At 42.7% G+C, this 12,761-nt stretch overlaps 1 long non-coding RNA gene across 1 annotated transcript in view; it reads left to right on the top strand.

The window, feature by feature from the left end:
• The window catches only part of LOC127492323 (uncharacterized), a 65,115-nt gene that overhangs the window by 7,867 nt on the left and 44,487 nt on the right, over positions 1–12,761 (top strand). The window lies entirely within an intron of this gene.

The following is a 12,761-nucleotide window of genomic DNA, read 5'->3' as shown; positions in this document are numbered from 1 at the left end:
TCCAAGAGATGGAAGTGGTGCTGTCAAAGCAGTGAAGAACAAAGATCATGGCAACGATTTTTTGAAATTCTTAAGGCATTTTTTGTGATTTTTCTTGGGCGGAGAGGGATATCAAAGAATCATAATATTTGCTTATTAAAATGTTTGAGAAAGTTAGCCAAAGCTTTAGCGGAAAACACACAGGAAAGCGTCACTGAAGAGACCTTCTCCACTATGACAATATTCTTGCTCCTTTCATCAAACAAGGGAAAATTTGTGAGTTTTGATGGGAAAACGTTAGGCATCTATCTGCCTTACAGTCATGATTTGTCTTTCTGACTCCTTTTTGTTCCCTAATTTTAAAAATCTATGAAGGACACTGATTTTTCTTTAGTAATGTACTACATTGGCATGGTGAAATTCTCAGTTGTTTAAGGATAGATTAAATGAATAATATCATTGTTGACAATAGTGTTATGAACTTGATGGAGCTTATGTTAAGAAATGTAGTTTATTTTTTAAAACTTTACCATTTAATTCCATTATCTGTGTTCTTTTTGAAGTTTTTTCATTGATATGAGTGAATATGGGAATGTTCTGTTGTACTGATGTACTTTGAGGTGTTTTCAACTCTGGCTGTTTCCACATGACTTTTGTTCCTACATAAAGATGTAGACTACCCAAATTGCCCACTGAATTAGTAATGTGTCATTTAAAAAGATATTATATTTGAAAAAGAAGAGATCTTTCATCCACTACTTTATTCCCCAAGTGGCTGCTACAGCCAGCTCTGGGCCAGGCTGAAGCCAGGAGCTAGGAACTCCATTCTGGTCTCCCACATAGGTGACAGGTACCCAAGTACTTGGGCCATCATCTGCTGCCTTCCTGAGCATGTTAGCAGGAAGTTGAACCTGAAGCAAAATAGCTGACACTTGAACCAGCACTCTGATGTGGGACTTCCGTGTTGCAATCAGTGACTTAACCCACTGGAGTACAGTACTAGCCCCAGTATTGTCATTCGGACTGAATATCTCAGTGCTTTTTTTTTTTTTAACAAAAATATTTGAGAGGTAGAGATACAGAACAAGGGAGAGACAAAGTGAAAGCTCTTCCATTTGCTGGTTCACTCCCCAAATGGCTGCAACAGTCAGAGCTCAGTCAATCTGAAGCCAGGAGCCAGGAGCTTCTTTTGGGTCTCCCACATGGGTACAGGGACCCAAGCACTTGGGCCATAGCAGAGAACTGGATGGGAAGAGAAGCAGCTGGCACTTGAACTGGTGCCTATATGGCATGTGGGTGCTACAGGCATAGGCTTAGCCTACTGCGCCAAAGTGCTGGGCCCTATCTTAGTGCTTTGGTTGACCAGCACTGGGGTTTTAGATTCAGGGTGAGATCCCTGTAGACAAATCCTTTTTCAGGCAAGTTGGGTTCGAGTTTGACTCTTGCCTCTTCCCAGGTACCTGTCAGTACTCTTGGTTAGTTGACATTTTTTCTGATGCTTACACCTCATTTCACCATCTTTTCCAGGTTTACCACCCATATTTCCCATACTGCATCTTCAGATTTAAAATCCTCCCTATTCCTATGCTACAGGGAAGTTTTTGTTATGTTCTTTAACTTGACAATATGTCTTTAATGGATTCTTTTTTAAAGAATCTAATGGATAAAACATGGCCTGATTTTAAGATATTTGCTTATAATATAGTAGTTTTATAGCATCTAAGTCTTTGTTATTGCTATTATGATATTGACTACTGCTGAATGATATTTTTCATAGGTAAAAGAATATGTTCAGTGTAGTACTCAAGTCTTTTGCTATTTGTGAAAATATTTTTTAAAAATATTTGAAAGGCAAAAATACAGAAAGAGAAGGAGAGAGAGAGAAAGATCTTCCATCTTCTGGTTCACTCCCCAAATGGCTGCAACGGCCAGAGCTGGGCCAATCTGAAGCCAGGAGCTAGGAGCCTCTTCCGAGTTTCCCATGTGGGCACAGCGACCCAAGTACTACTTCTGCTGGTTTCCCAAGCACATTAGCAGGGAGCTGGATCAGAAGTGGAACAGCCAGCACTTGAACCGGCACCCACATGGGATGCTGCCGCTGCAGGCAGAGGCTTAACCTGTGCTGCAGACCCAGCCCTGAAAATTTTATTTTTAATTGATTTTATCTTTTTATAATCACAGAAGAATGTCAACTTCGCTGAAGACAAAATCAAACAAAATAACAAAATAGTAAAAAATTTGGAAGTACTAGAAAAGGCTTTTAACTTTCAGGAAATGATAGTGTTTAGTGCAGAGCTCTAGATTAGCAAGACAGCATCCTAGCCTTTAAAAATTAAAATAAAAATTTAGAGACCAAAGAACCATTTTTTTTTGCCAACATTTATTATGTTTGTGGTTACTGAGTGAGCTTAGCTGTCTTTGAATTGACTGCAATCCAAAACACACTGCAGTTTCCTATTCAAATAAATATTAATATTGTTTGTCGCTCCCCCTCTTCATGGAGGAACGACACTAAACCCTGCCTAGGCTTCATATCCGAGTCACGGCACCATTATGTCGCTCCCCCTCTTCATGGAGGAACGAAACTAAACCCTGCCTAGGCTTCATATCCGAGTCACGGTACCATTATGTCGCTCCCCGTCTTCGTGGAGGAACGACACTAAACCCTGCGCTGTTCTTTTGTCTGCTCGGCCCTCCCCAGGTTTGCTGCTGGTTCTTCCCAGGTTGGCTACCGTCCCTTCCACCTCCGTGGAAGGGCGGTTCCCCCTGCCACTTTCCCCACTTCCGCGGGGGAGCGGCACACCGCTGGCCGGCTCTCTCAGGGGCTGCACAGGTATTCCTCATAAATGTTCCTGGTGCATGTTGTCTCTCTCCTCCTTTATAGTCCTCTCCACCAATCCATGCTCTGCTACCCACACGCCGAGTACGCTGCTCTCCTCCAATCAGGAGCAGGTCCTGCTGTTTATTGGTTGAACTGGAGGCAGCTGTGTAGAAGCTGTTTCCTCCTCTCCCAGCGCCATATTGTGGGAGAGCAGATGCATAGAATAAGTCTTAATTCCAGTAACAGTCTAGTCCGAGTTGCTCCCCACAATTATTCATAAAGGTGAGTCAATAACTTGGAGTCAAGTTCAAACACAGTAGCCTTTATGCATTCTCCTGACTTATTCACAACTGCATTCTATACCAAAACAAGGTCATCAAGAAGAACAAAGTTCAGGTGGTCAGGAACTCTTGACCCTGTATTGGATGATCTTCATAGTCAACAGAGAACTGCATGAAAGTGTGACTTACAGCTCATGACATCTCAATGAAAGTACACAACCATACCGAGTGCCTACTCGTTTGTGCTAGCTTTGTATGTATTTATACAAGTGCTGTGAATGAAAGGAAAACAAAATTATGTACATAGTTGGCAATACAATGAAGGATGTGCTAATATAGATCTGTAAACAAATTGGAAATAGAAGGAACAAGAAAAATGCAATCATGTGGTAGGAGGTGGCTATCTAAGTGTCTCCCAGGGCTTCCTGGGATTCATGACCTTGTATAATCCCCTCCCCTTAAGTGAACTGGACAAAGTGACTTGCTTCTAATGATTATATGGCAAAAGAGATGGGATGTCACTTTCAAGATTAGGTCTAGACTTTTGTTTTGCTACCACAGTCCCTCCCTGGCTCTTAATTTGCTTGCTGTGATAATGCAAGATGCTGTTTTGTCAGCTGTGCCAATGGACTGGTATATATGAGGAAGAATCAAAGGATGGCTTTGACCAGCAGCAGACAAGGAACTAAGTTTTGTCAGCCACCTTGTGAGTGAATTTGCAAGTGAATGCTACCCTAGTTGAACTTTGAGAAGCCTGTAACTTTGGCCAACACTTGGATCACAGCTTTGTGAAAGACTTTGTAGCAGAGGACCCAGCCAGTTATACTCAGATTCCTTTCTCATAATACATGAGATAATAAATTCTGGGATGAGTCATTAAGTTCTGAGATTGTTTCACAGTAATATATAGCTAATAGTTAGGAAGAAAGGCAGGAATAATTGAAACAGAAGGAACAGCCCTTGCAAAAATGAGAAGGCGTAGCACAGAAGCACACTCTAAATTCTGGAAAGGTAAATGTTTTTTTAAAGATTGATTTCTTTGAAAGGCAGACTTAGGGAGAGAGAGAGAGCGCGTTTCCATCCACTGGTTCACTCCCCAAATAGCCATAGTAGCCAGGGCTGGGCCAGGCTGAAGCCAGGAGTCAGGAGCTTCTTCTGGGTTTCCCACAGGGTACAGGGGCCCAAGCACTTGGGCTCCTCTGCTGCTTTCCCAGGCACATTATCAGGGAGCTGTATCAGAAGTGGAGCAGCCAGGACTCGAATTGGTGCCCATGTGGGATGCTGGTGCTGCAGGCATCAGATTAACCTGCTGTGCTACAACACCGGCCCCAGTAAATGATCTTATGTAGCTATTCCATGAAGCATCCTTGCAGCAGTGACTTAAGGTTTGAGATGAGGATTGGAGGCCAAATTGAAAAATGTGTTCAATATCATTTGTATCAGTAAGCTTTGCTTTATAGAAAGCAGAAGCTTTGCCAATGATCTTACACTGAAAAAGTTTCAGATATGGAGCTAGATACAGTAGTCCCTCTTATCTGCAGGGTGCGTGTTCCAAGACCTCCACTGGATGCTTGAATTTGCAGATAGTCCCAAACCTTTATATACTGTTTGTTCCTATATATACATTCCTATGAGAAGTTTAATTTATAAATTATGCATAGTAAGAGATTAGCAATAACCAGTTACAATTACAAGGAGAGTTTGGCACAGTAGTTGGGATTCTGCTTGAGAGCCCCATATTCCATATTGGAGTGCCTGGCTTTGAGTCCTTCCTCGATTTCTGATCCACCTTCTTGCTAATGTATACCCTGGGAGGCAGCAGGTGATGGCTCAGGTACTTAGGTCTCTGTAACCCATGTGGGAGACCCACACGGAGTTCCAGGTGGAAGTGTTTGGGGAGGAGTGAACCAGCAGATGGAAGATCTCTCTGTATCTGACTTTCAAATAAAATAACAAAATTTTAAAAATAGAATGGTTATAATAATGTACTCTGATAAAAGTATGTGGATATAGTCTCTGTTGAAGGAGTCAAGACAAATATTAATATTTTCAGACCATGGTTGACCCTGGGTACCTGAAACTGCAGAATGAGTGTGGCCAACAGGGGAATACTGAACTTCTAAAATCATCAGAAAGGCTGGAGGGGATGATTTACAGTCTGAGCCCCAAGAATTCCTCCCAGCAAAGTAGCCCATGAGGGGAGTTTTCGTCTTCCATAGTAAGAGAAGTGGGGAAGCAGGAGACAGCTGCTGCCTCCGCCACCCCTGTCTTTATACCCTTGAAGTGTGGCCTAAGTCTGATCTCTGCTGTGATTGCCCTCAGAATCTGTGAAGCAAGGCTAGAATCTGGAACTTTACCACAGAAAGTCTCAGATCTCTGACTGTGTTGGCCCCCAACAATAGCTGAAGTAGCAGAAAGTTGGTGTCTCTTCCCTTCTGGCTATAACTCATGTGGGCGGCCAGTAATTGGTGAAAACTAGTTTGCATTCAGGAGCCTAACTTTGGAGACTCCGAGAAAAATCAATTTTCCATCTTGTATAGTTTATCCAGTTCACATTTGAAAGGCTGTGGAATGCATTTGCCCTATCTGCTCAGTAGAGTGGTGATGTTCACAGGTGCTTCTGGAAAAAAAAAAAAAAACACACACACACACACACACACACAAAAACATGGACACTCTTAAAGGGGTCCAATGAGTGGCATATGTTCTGTATTAGAGAAAATTCATTCACTCTTGTAGGGCTAGAGATGTGGCAGAGGGGTTGCTGAGACTAGAAATGGGAGAGAAATCATAGGGAGTTTGAACTCAGGGCTGGAAAATCTCATGGAGAAATCAGATGTGTAAGAGAAAGTAAATTGAGTTTATTCCAGTTCTGTTGATGTTTAATGCCATCATTTCAGCTCTGTCATCCTTACCCTTATCATAGTACCCAAAGAACTGCATTTTCTCATTTATCCGTTATTATACTCTGGTCTCTGTGGTTCAGGCTTGGAGTGGTACCAAAGTAAAAGAAACCCAACAACCAAAACAGACTCCAAAGTAATCCTTTTCTCGCATTTATCAGGAACCATGAAAGGGATCAATGTCACGTGCCACCATGATGTTGATAAAAATCTCCTGTCCTCTCTTGACCTCCATCACAGCCTGCAATCGCCTCCCATAAATCCCCCGGACCCCTCTCTCTACTCCTCCTTCCATTCCCCTTCCTTCCCTGCCTGCTCCTCATTCCTTTTGTTGCGCAGGTTAATCTAGACTGTCTCCAGCATGGTGATTTCATTCTTTTCAGGAAGGGGCCTGCAGGCCAAGAACCTAGGCTGGAAATCAGAGGAGAAAAGGTCATGTGTTAATGATCTTTGTTCTTCCACAATTCTCGCTATCTACTGTTAGATATTTCCTTGTACCTCCAAGCTAATACTTCTTTCCCAAGCCCTCAACTGTGTCTCACATGTTAATAATTTAAAAATGTTTCTTTCACCCCACATTTGCCCCAGATTTAAAATTTCACCTGGGGAGCAGGTGTTTAGCCCAGTGGTTAAAATAAATGTGTAACATATTAGAGTACCTGTGTTTGATCCTTGGCTCCAGCTTCCTGCTAATACAGAACTTGGGAGGTAACAGTGATGGCTCTCAAGTAATTGGGTTGCTGCCACTCACATGGAGACCTGGATTCTAAGCTTAGTCCTGGCACAGCCTTGGCTGTTGCAGGCATTTGGAGAGTGAACCAGCAGATGGGAGATGTCTGTCTCTGTCCCTCTGTCTGTCCAATAAATGAATAAAATTGAAAAAAATTTTACCTCTTAGATGTTTCTGCGTTCTGTTTCCATACCACAAGCATAATCATCTTTCAGAATCCCCCAAATCTTACCTTTTTGCTATGATGATCATAAAGCTGGGATGCTTGCTATACCAGTCAGAGAAAGTGTTTAGCCAAGGAATCTGTCACTTCAAACTTTCCCATCTTCATTTTTCTCCATTTCTCCTACTGCCATGATTCCCTAGGCTGTAGCCTCAATATTCAGTGGGATATCTAGGGAGCATTGCTTACTTGTTCACATCTCGGTCCCTTTGTAAGACTCAGTAGTCCACATTATTGTTGCCTCATTTAAAAAAATTTATTTATTTGAAAGAGTGTTACAGAGAGGCAGAGAGAGAGAGAGAGAGGTCTTCCTTCTGCTGGTTCACTCCTCATATGGCTGCAACTGCCAGAGCTGGGCTGATCTGATTCGAAGCCAGGAGCCAGGAGCCAGGAGCTTCCTCTGGGTCTCCCACGTGGGTGCAGGAACCCGAGGACTTGGGCCATCTTCTGCTTTTCCAGGCCATAGCAGAGAGCTAGATTGGAAGTGGAGCAGCCAGGACATGGCGCACATATGGGATGCTGGTACGACAGACCGGGACCTAACCTCATTTTTTTACTTTCAGAAATCTTATATCATTACAAGCCTAGCTCGAAGACCACCACCTGCTTGGGGCCTTTCCAGATAAAATAAGTTGAAAGTGGTTTTTCTAATAACCTGTGTTTTACAGCACTTAGCACAGTTAGGTTCAAGTTACTCTAAATTATAAATGGTCTTTCTCCTCTTCCAGGAACTGGCTGTCTCTTGCTTAATGGTGGTGGTCTGTGTAGTAGTGTATACAAGAGTGGGGAGAAGGGAGGAATGTGAAAAGGGAAACATTTGGAAGGGCAGAAGGAGTTAGATCTCAATTATAGGATTTTTTTACCCTTGTTCTCAGCATGTCCACATTATCCCATCTTAATAGTAAATGAGAATCATTGCCTCTGGTTAGTTAGGAAATGACAATCCTTCCACTGGAGCTTTTTTCACAGAAACCTTTTATTTAAGGTGTACAAACATCATGCATTTCATAAATACAACTTCAGGAACAAAGTGATTCTTCCCACTGTACCCTCCCATCCTTCTTCCTCCTCCCTCTCCTATTCTCATTCTTATTTTTACTAAGATCTATCTTCAATTAACTTTATACAGTTTTTTCCTCTTAAGACTTGGAATATATCTCGCCATTCTCCCCTATCCTGTAGGGTTTCTGATGAGAATTCAGCTGTGAGTCTAATTGGAGATCCTCTGAAAGTAATCTGGCATTTCTCTCATGCACAATTCAGAATCTTTGTTTTACTGTGGAGAGTTTGACTGCAATGTGTTGTGAAGATCTTCGCTGGCTTAAGTCTGTTACTAGTTTTTGTGCTTCCTCACTTGGACGTCACTTTCTTTCTCTAAATTAGAGAAGTTTTCTGTAATTATTTCACTAAAAGAGCTTTCTAATCCTTTCTCTCATTCCATGGCTTCAGAAACTCCTAAGACCTGTATGTTGGGTCTTTTGATAGTATCCCATAAATCTCCAACACATTTTTTAATTTTCTAATTTTTTTTCTTTTTTTGGTCTGACTGAAAAACTTCTAGAGATTTGTCTTCTAACTCAGATAGTCTTTCTTCTGCTTCACCGGATCTGTTAAGACTTTCCATTGCATTTTTTAATTTGATCTGTTGAATTTTTCTTTTCTGATATTTCATTTTGGTTTCTCTTTAAAATCTCAATTTCATGGGGAAAATTTTCATTCATGTCATGTATTGATTTCTTTAATTTATAGATTTGCTTCTGATTACTTCTAAGTAATCCTTTGATAAAACTTTTTGAATTCCGTTTCTGGCATTTCTTCAATCTCTTCGTCTTCACATTCTAATATTGAAGTTTTGTTGTGTTCCTTTGGGGATGTCATGTTGTTTTCCTTATTCTTGATTTTTGAATTGCTGCATTTATTTTTAGGTATTTCTGGAGATACTTCTTGCCCCGCCCCGATGTCTTTTATCTTTTAACTATGCTTTTGTGGCTTAGTGTCTGCTCTTTCTTTTTCTTTTTTTTTTTTTTTTTTTTGACAGAGTGGACAGTGAGAGAGAGAGAGACAGAGAGAAAGGTCTTCCTTTGCCGTTGGTTCACCCTCCAATGGCTGCCGCGGCCGGCGCACCGCGCTGATCCGATGGCAGGAGCCAGGAGCCAGGTGCTTTTCCTGGTCTCCCATGGGGTGCAGGGCCCAAGCACCTGGGCCATCCTCCACTGCACTCCCTGGCCACAGCAGAGAGCTGGCCTGGAAGAGGGGCAACCGGGACAGAATCCGGCGCCCCAACTGGGACTAGAACCCGGTGTGCCGGCGCCGCTAGGCAGAGGATTAGCCTAGTGAGCCACGGCGCCGGCCTAGTGTCTGCTCTTTCAGTGAATACTCAGAGGCATGTGCTGGGTGTGGCCATGGAGCTCTGTTCAGTGCTTCAGTGTGAGAGGATTGTCCATGGTGACACCCAATTTGGGCATCTTAAATATCCCTTTTTTTTTTTAATCAGAGGGGAAGTTTGATCAGCTCTGTTGGTGTAGTCTCGCACTCACCTTCTCTGCTAGTCCCGTTGGATACAATATTCATCCACACTGCCAGAAGCCACACAAAGGATCTGTGCACTCTTCAATGTGAGCATAGATCCCACAGCAATGACTCTCACCAGGAAATCATTAAGGCTCGAGCATGTGGAGCTGCCCACAGTGACTGCCCAAAGACCCAGCGACTCCTTTCACCTTTCCATGCAGCCACAGTGTTTTCATAGTCCCAGCACACAAGGATCCCACAGTCATGAACACCTAGCCCTCTGTCAGTTCTCCCAGCCAGACTCGGGCATCTCCTCTTGGCTGGTTGTTAGCCACGTGGACACAAGCTGGCGCAGCTGTTATGTCTGTCCAAATGGCACCCGCTCGCTCTCAGCTAGTTACAGGATGCCATTGCCAGGTGGTTGGGGAGAGAAATGTGCTCTTTTTTTTTTCTTCCCTCTAGGTTGGTGAATATACTGTCCCCTATAGGGCTCTAAGCTGGACTTGTCTTCCCACAGCTTTATTGCCAGTGGTTTGGGCTGTTGCTGTCCGTTTTCACCTCACTCTCCAAAGCTGGTGCTGAGGCTCTCAGCTGCTGGGGTCCTGAGCTGTGTGCATCCACACCCTCCATGTCGACCCAAAGTATCCTCCTAATTAACGTGGAGTTTCCTCCGCAGTTTTCTCCTTAACTCATCCCTGAGATTGCAGTCTCTCCAGTTTTGTTTTTTAACTATCTTCCCCTAGACTATAGCAGTAAGCTCCCTCCCTATTCTACCATCTTGGAATCCTCCTCAATGAGCCTTCATTTGTCCAAAGTAAATTGAGGAAAATAAGATCTGTGTAGTGAGTTTTTCATAAAATTAGACTAATTTAGTGACTTCTCTTTATTCAAATTTTATATTCACCCTCTTTGCTAGTTTTTCTAAAATGATAGTATACTAGATAGTAATGTAATTTTCAGAAGTTTTTACCTGAAAAAAATTTAAAAGTTGGAAACCCTATGTTCCCCAGATTAAAAAGAAATCACCGGTCTATGAAACTGGAAACTCTTGGGCCTGCTATTGCCAGGTGCTTGGAGAGAACCCAGAAGCAACATCACAGTAGAAAGAACCTGACTAAGGCCCAGGTCTCGGTTTCTAATATTCTCTTGTAAAGAGGGGGTATGAAAGTGAAGGTAGGGGAAAACTGGTGCACCTTAGATAAATGGTTAATTCTAAAACCAGGCTATCAAATATACAAGATAGATTGGGAGGCCTGAAAGTAAAGGGAGTGCCCAAAGAAAGAAGTTCCCAATAAAACACAGCAATGAGAATATGATAAAGGGACTCAGTAACAAACTGAAGGAGCTCCCAGCAAGCAATACTGGAACAAATTCAGGAAGGAAATATATATTACTGTATTATAACCTAAGGTTAGAAAATGGTCATGCATCCATGGTGATAGAAACAAATTACTAAATAAATTAATCAGGAATAATAAATGAATTTTCTGTACAGGAACATTCTAAAGAAGCTGTGTAGAGATTCTTCTCTCAAGAAGGTAGAGCATAGCTGCCTCTGTTTGATGGAAGCTGTGCATGGTGACTTTTTCCAAAGAATATAGTACAGAAAGAGGGGAAGAGAATGGCTGAAAAATGCCACCTCAGCCAGGTGCCCAAGGTTAACGCCAGCGGAGATGGGTCCTGTGGATAGTGTGGACCCTTGATTTGATGTGAAGAAGATGATGGTTTACTTACCCAGTCGTCTTCCTCCAAACATGTTACCCCATGAAACCATGGGGAAACATCAGAGAAATCTCAGTTGAGGGACACTCTGCCCAAAACCTGACCAGTACTCAAAACTGATGGAGTTATTAAAAAATAAGGGAAGTCAGAGAAACTGTCACAGCCAAGAAAAGCCTAAGGAGACATGACAATTAAAAGTAATGTGACAGGGGTAGGGGGATGACGCTGTGCCCTAGCATCCCATATGGGCGCCAGTGTGAATACTGGCTGCTCCATTTCTGACCCAGCTCTGTGCTAATGGCTGGGGAGGCAGTAGAAGGGGACCAGTGTGTGGCATAGGGGGTTAAGCCACCACCTGCAGTGCACCAGTTTGTGTTCTGGCTGCTCCATTTTCAATCCAGCTCTGGGATAGCAGTGTAAGTCAGCCCAAGTCCTTAGGACTCTTCACCCACGTTGGAGACTGGAAGAAACTCCTGGCTTCGGATTGGCCCAGTTCCAGCCATTGCAGACATTTAGGGAGTGAACCAGTGGATGGGAGACCTCTATCTCTGTATCTCCCTCTGTCTGTAACTCTGCCTCTCAAATAAATAAATCTTAAACACACACACACACACACACACACACAGAAAAGTAATGTGGGATCCTGGATAGGATTCTGGGATAGTAAGAGACCATTAGGTAGAAACTTCAGAAATCAGAATAAAGTATGGGCTTCAGTTACTGGAGTGTCAATTAATTGTGACAAATATGAGATGTTAAGGGAAGCTGAGTATGGGATATATGGGAATTCTGCACTGCACAACTTTTGTAAATCTAAGACTTCTGAAACAATTTTTAAAAGATTTGAGAGTTACAGAGAGAGGTAGAGAGAGAGAGAGAGGTCTTCCATCCACTCGTTCACTCCCCAAATGGTGGTAACATCCAGAGCTGAGCCGATCCAAAACTAGGAGCCAGGAGCTTCTTCCAGGTCTCCCACGGGGGTGCAGGAACCCAAGGACTTAGATCATCTTCTGGTTTCTGGATAGGAAGTGGAGCAGCTGGGACTTGAACCGGCATCCGTATGGAATGCCAGTGCTGCAGTCTGGGGCTTTAACCTGCTGTGCCACGGTGCCAACCCCAACAGGGTTTTTTGATTTTTTTTTAAAGTAAGTGATCTTCAGATTAAAGGGGATATCTTAAACCACATTAGCACTGTTTAGAAATTTGGGCATTTCCTGGGGAACATATGGAGCGATGACTACTCCCATCTGATTTTAGTATTATTATAATGTTCTTTGGTCATAACTGTCCTCACAGAAAAACCATTATTGGAGCAAAAAACCTAAATTTATTTACTTTTAACTTGAAGATTAAACTAACTTTTCTTCATTTTTAGTGGCTTAAAACATTTGTTGTGGGTGACCCTCTCAATCTTTAGTAAGAGTTTGTTAGTATTGTTCTCACAAACCTGCTTTTTCCTAGAGCAATTGATTTTTGCTTTGCTCACTCACTGAAGGTCTAGAGGCAATACAACGTTGGATTCTTTAGTCTGGAAATCAATGGTTAAATTCTGTACAAGCCAATGGACATGTAGACTCCAGCTGTGCATGAG

Source organism: Oryctolagus cuniculus, chromosome 1 (assembly GCF_964237555.1).
Source record: "Oryctolagus cuniculus chromosome 1, mOryCun1.1, whole genome shotgun sequence".
NCBI lineage: Eukaryota > Metazoa > Chordata > Mammalia > Lagomorpha > Leporidae > Oryctolagus > Oryctolagus cuniculus.
This window is presented reverse-complemented; position numbering and strand designations above follow the sequence as displayed.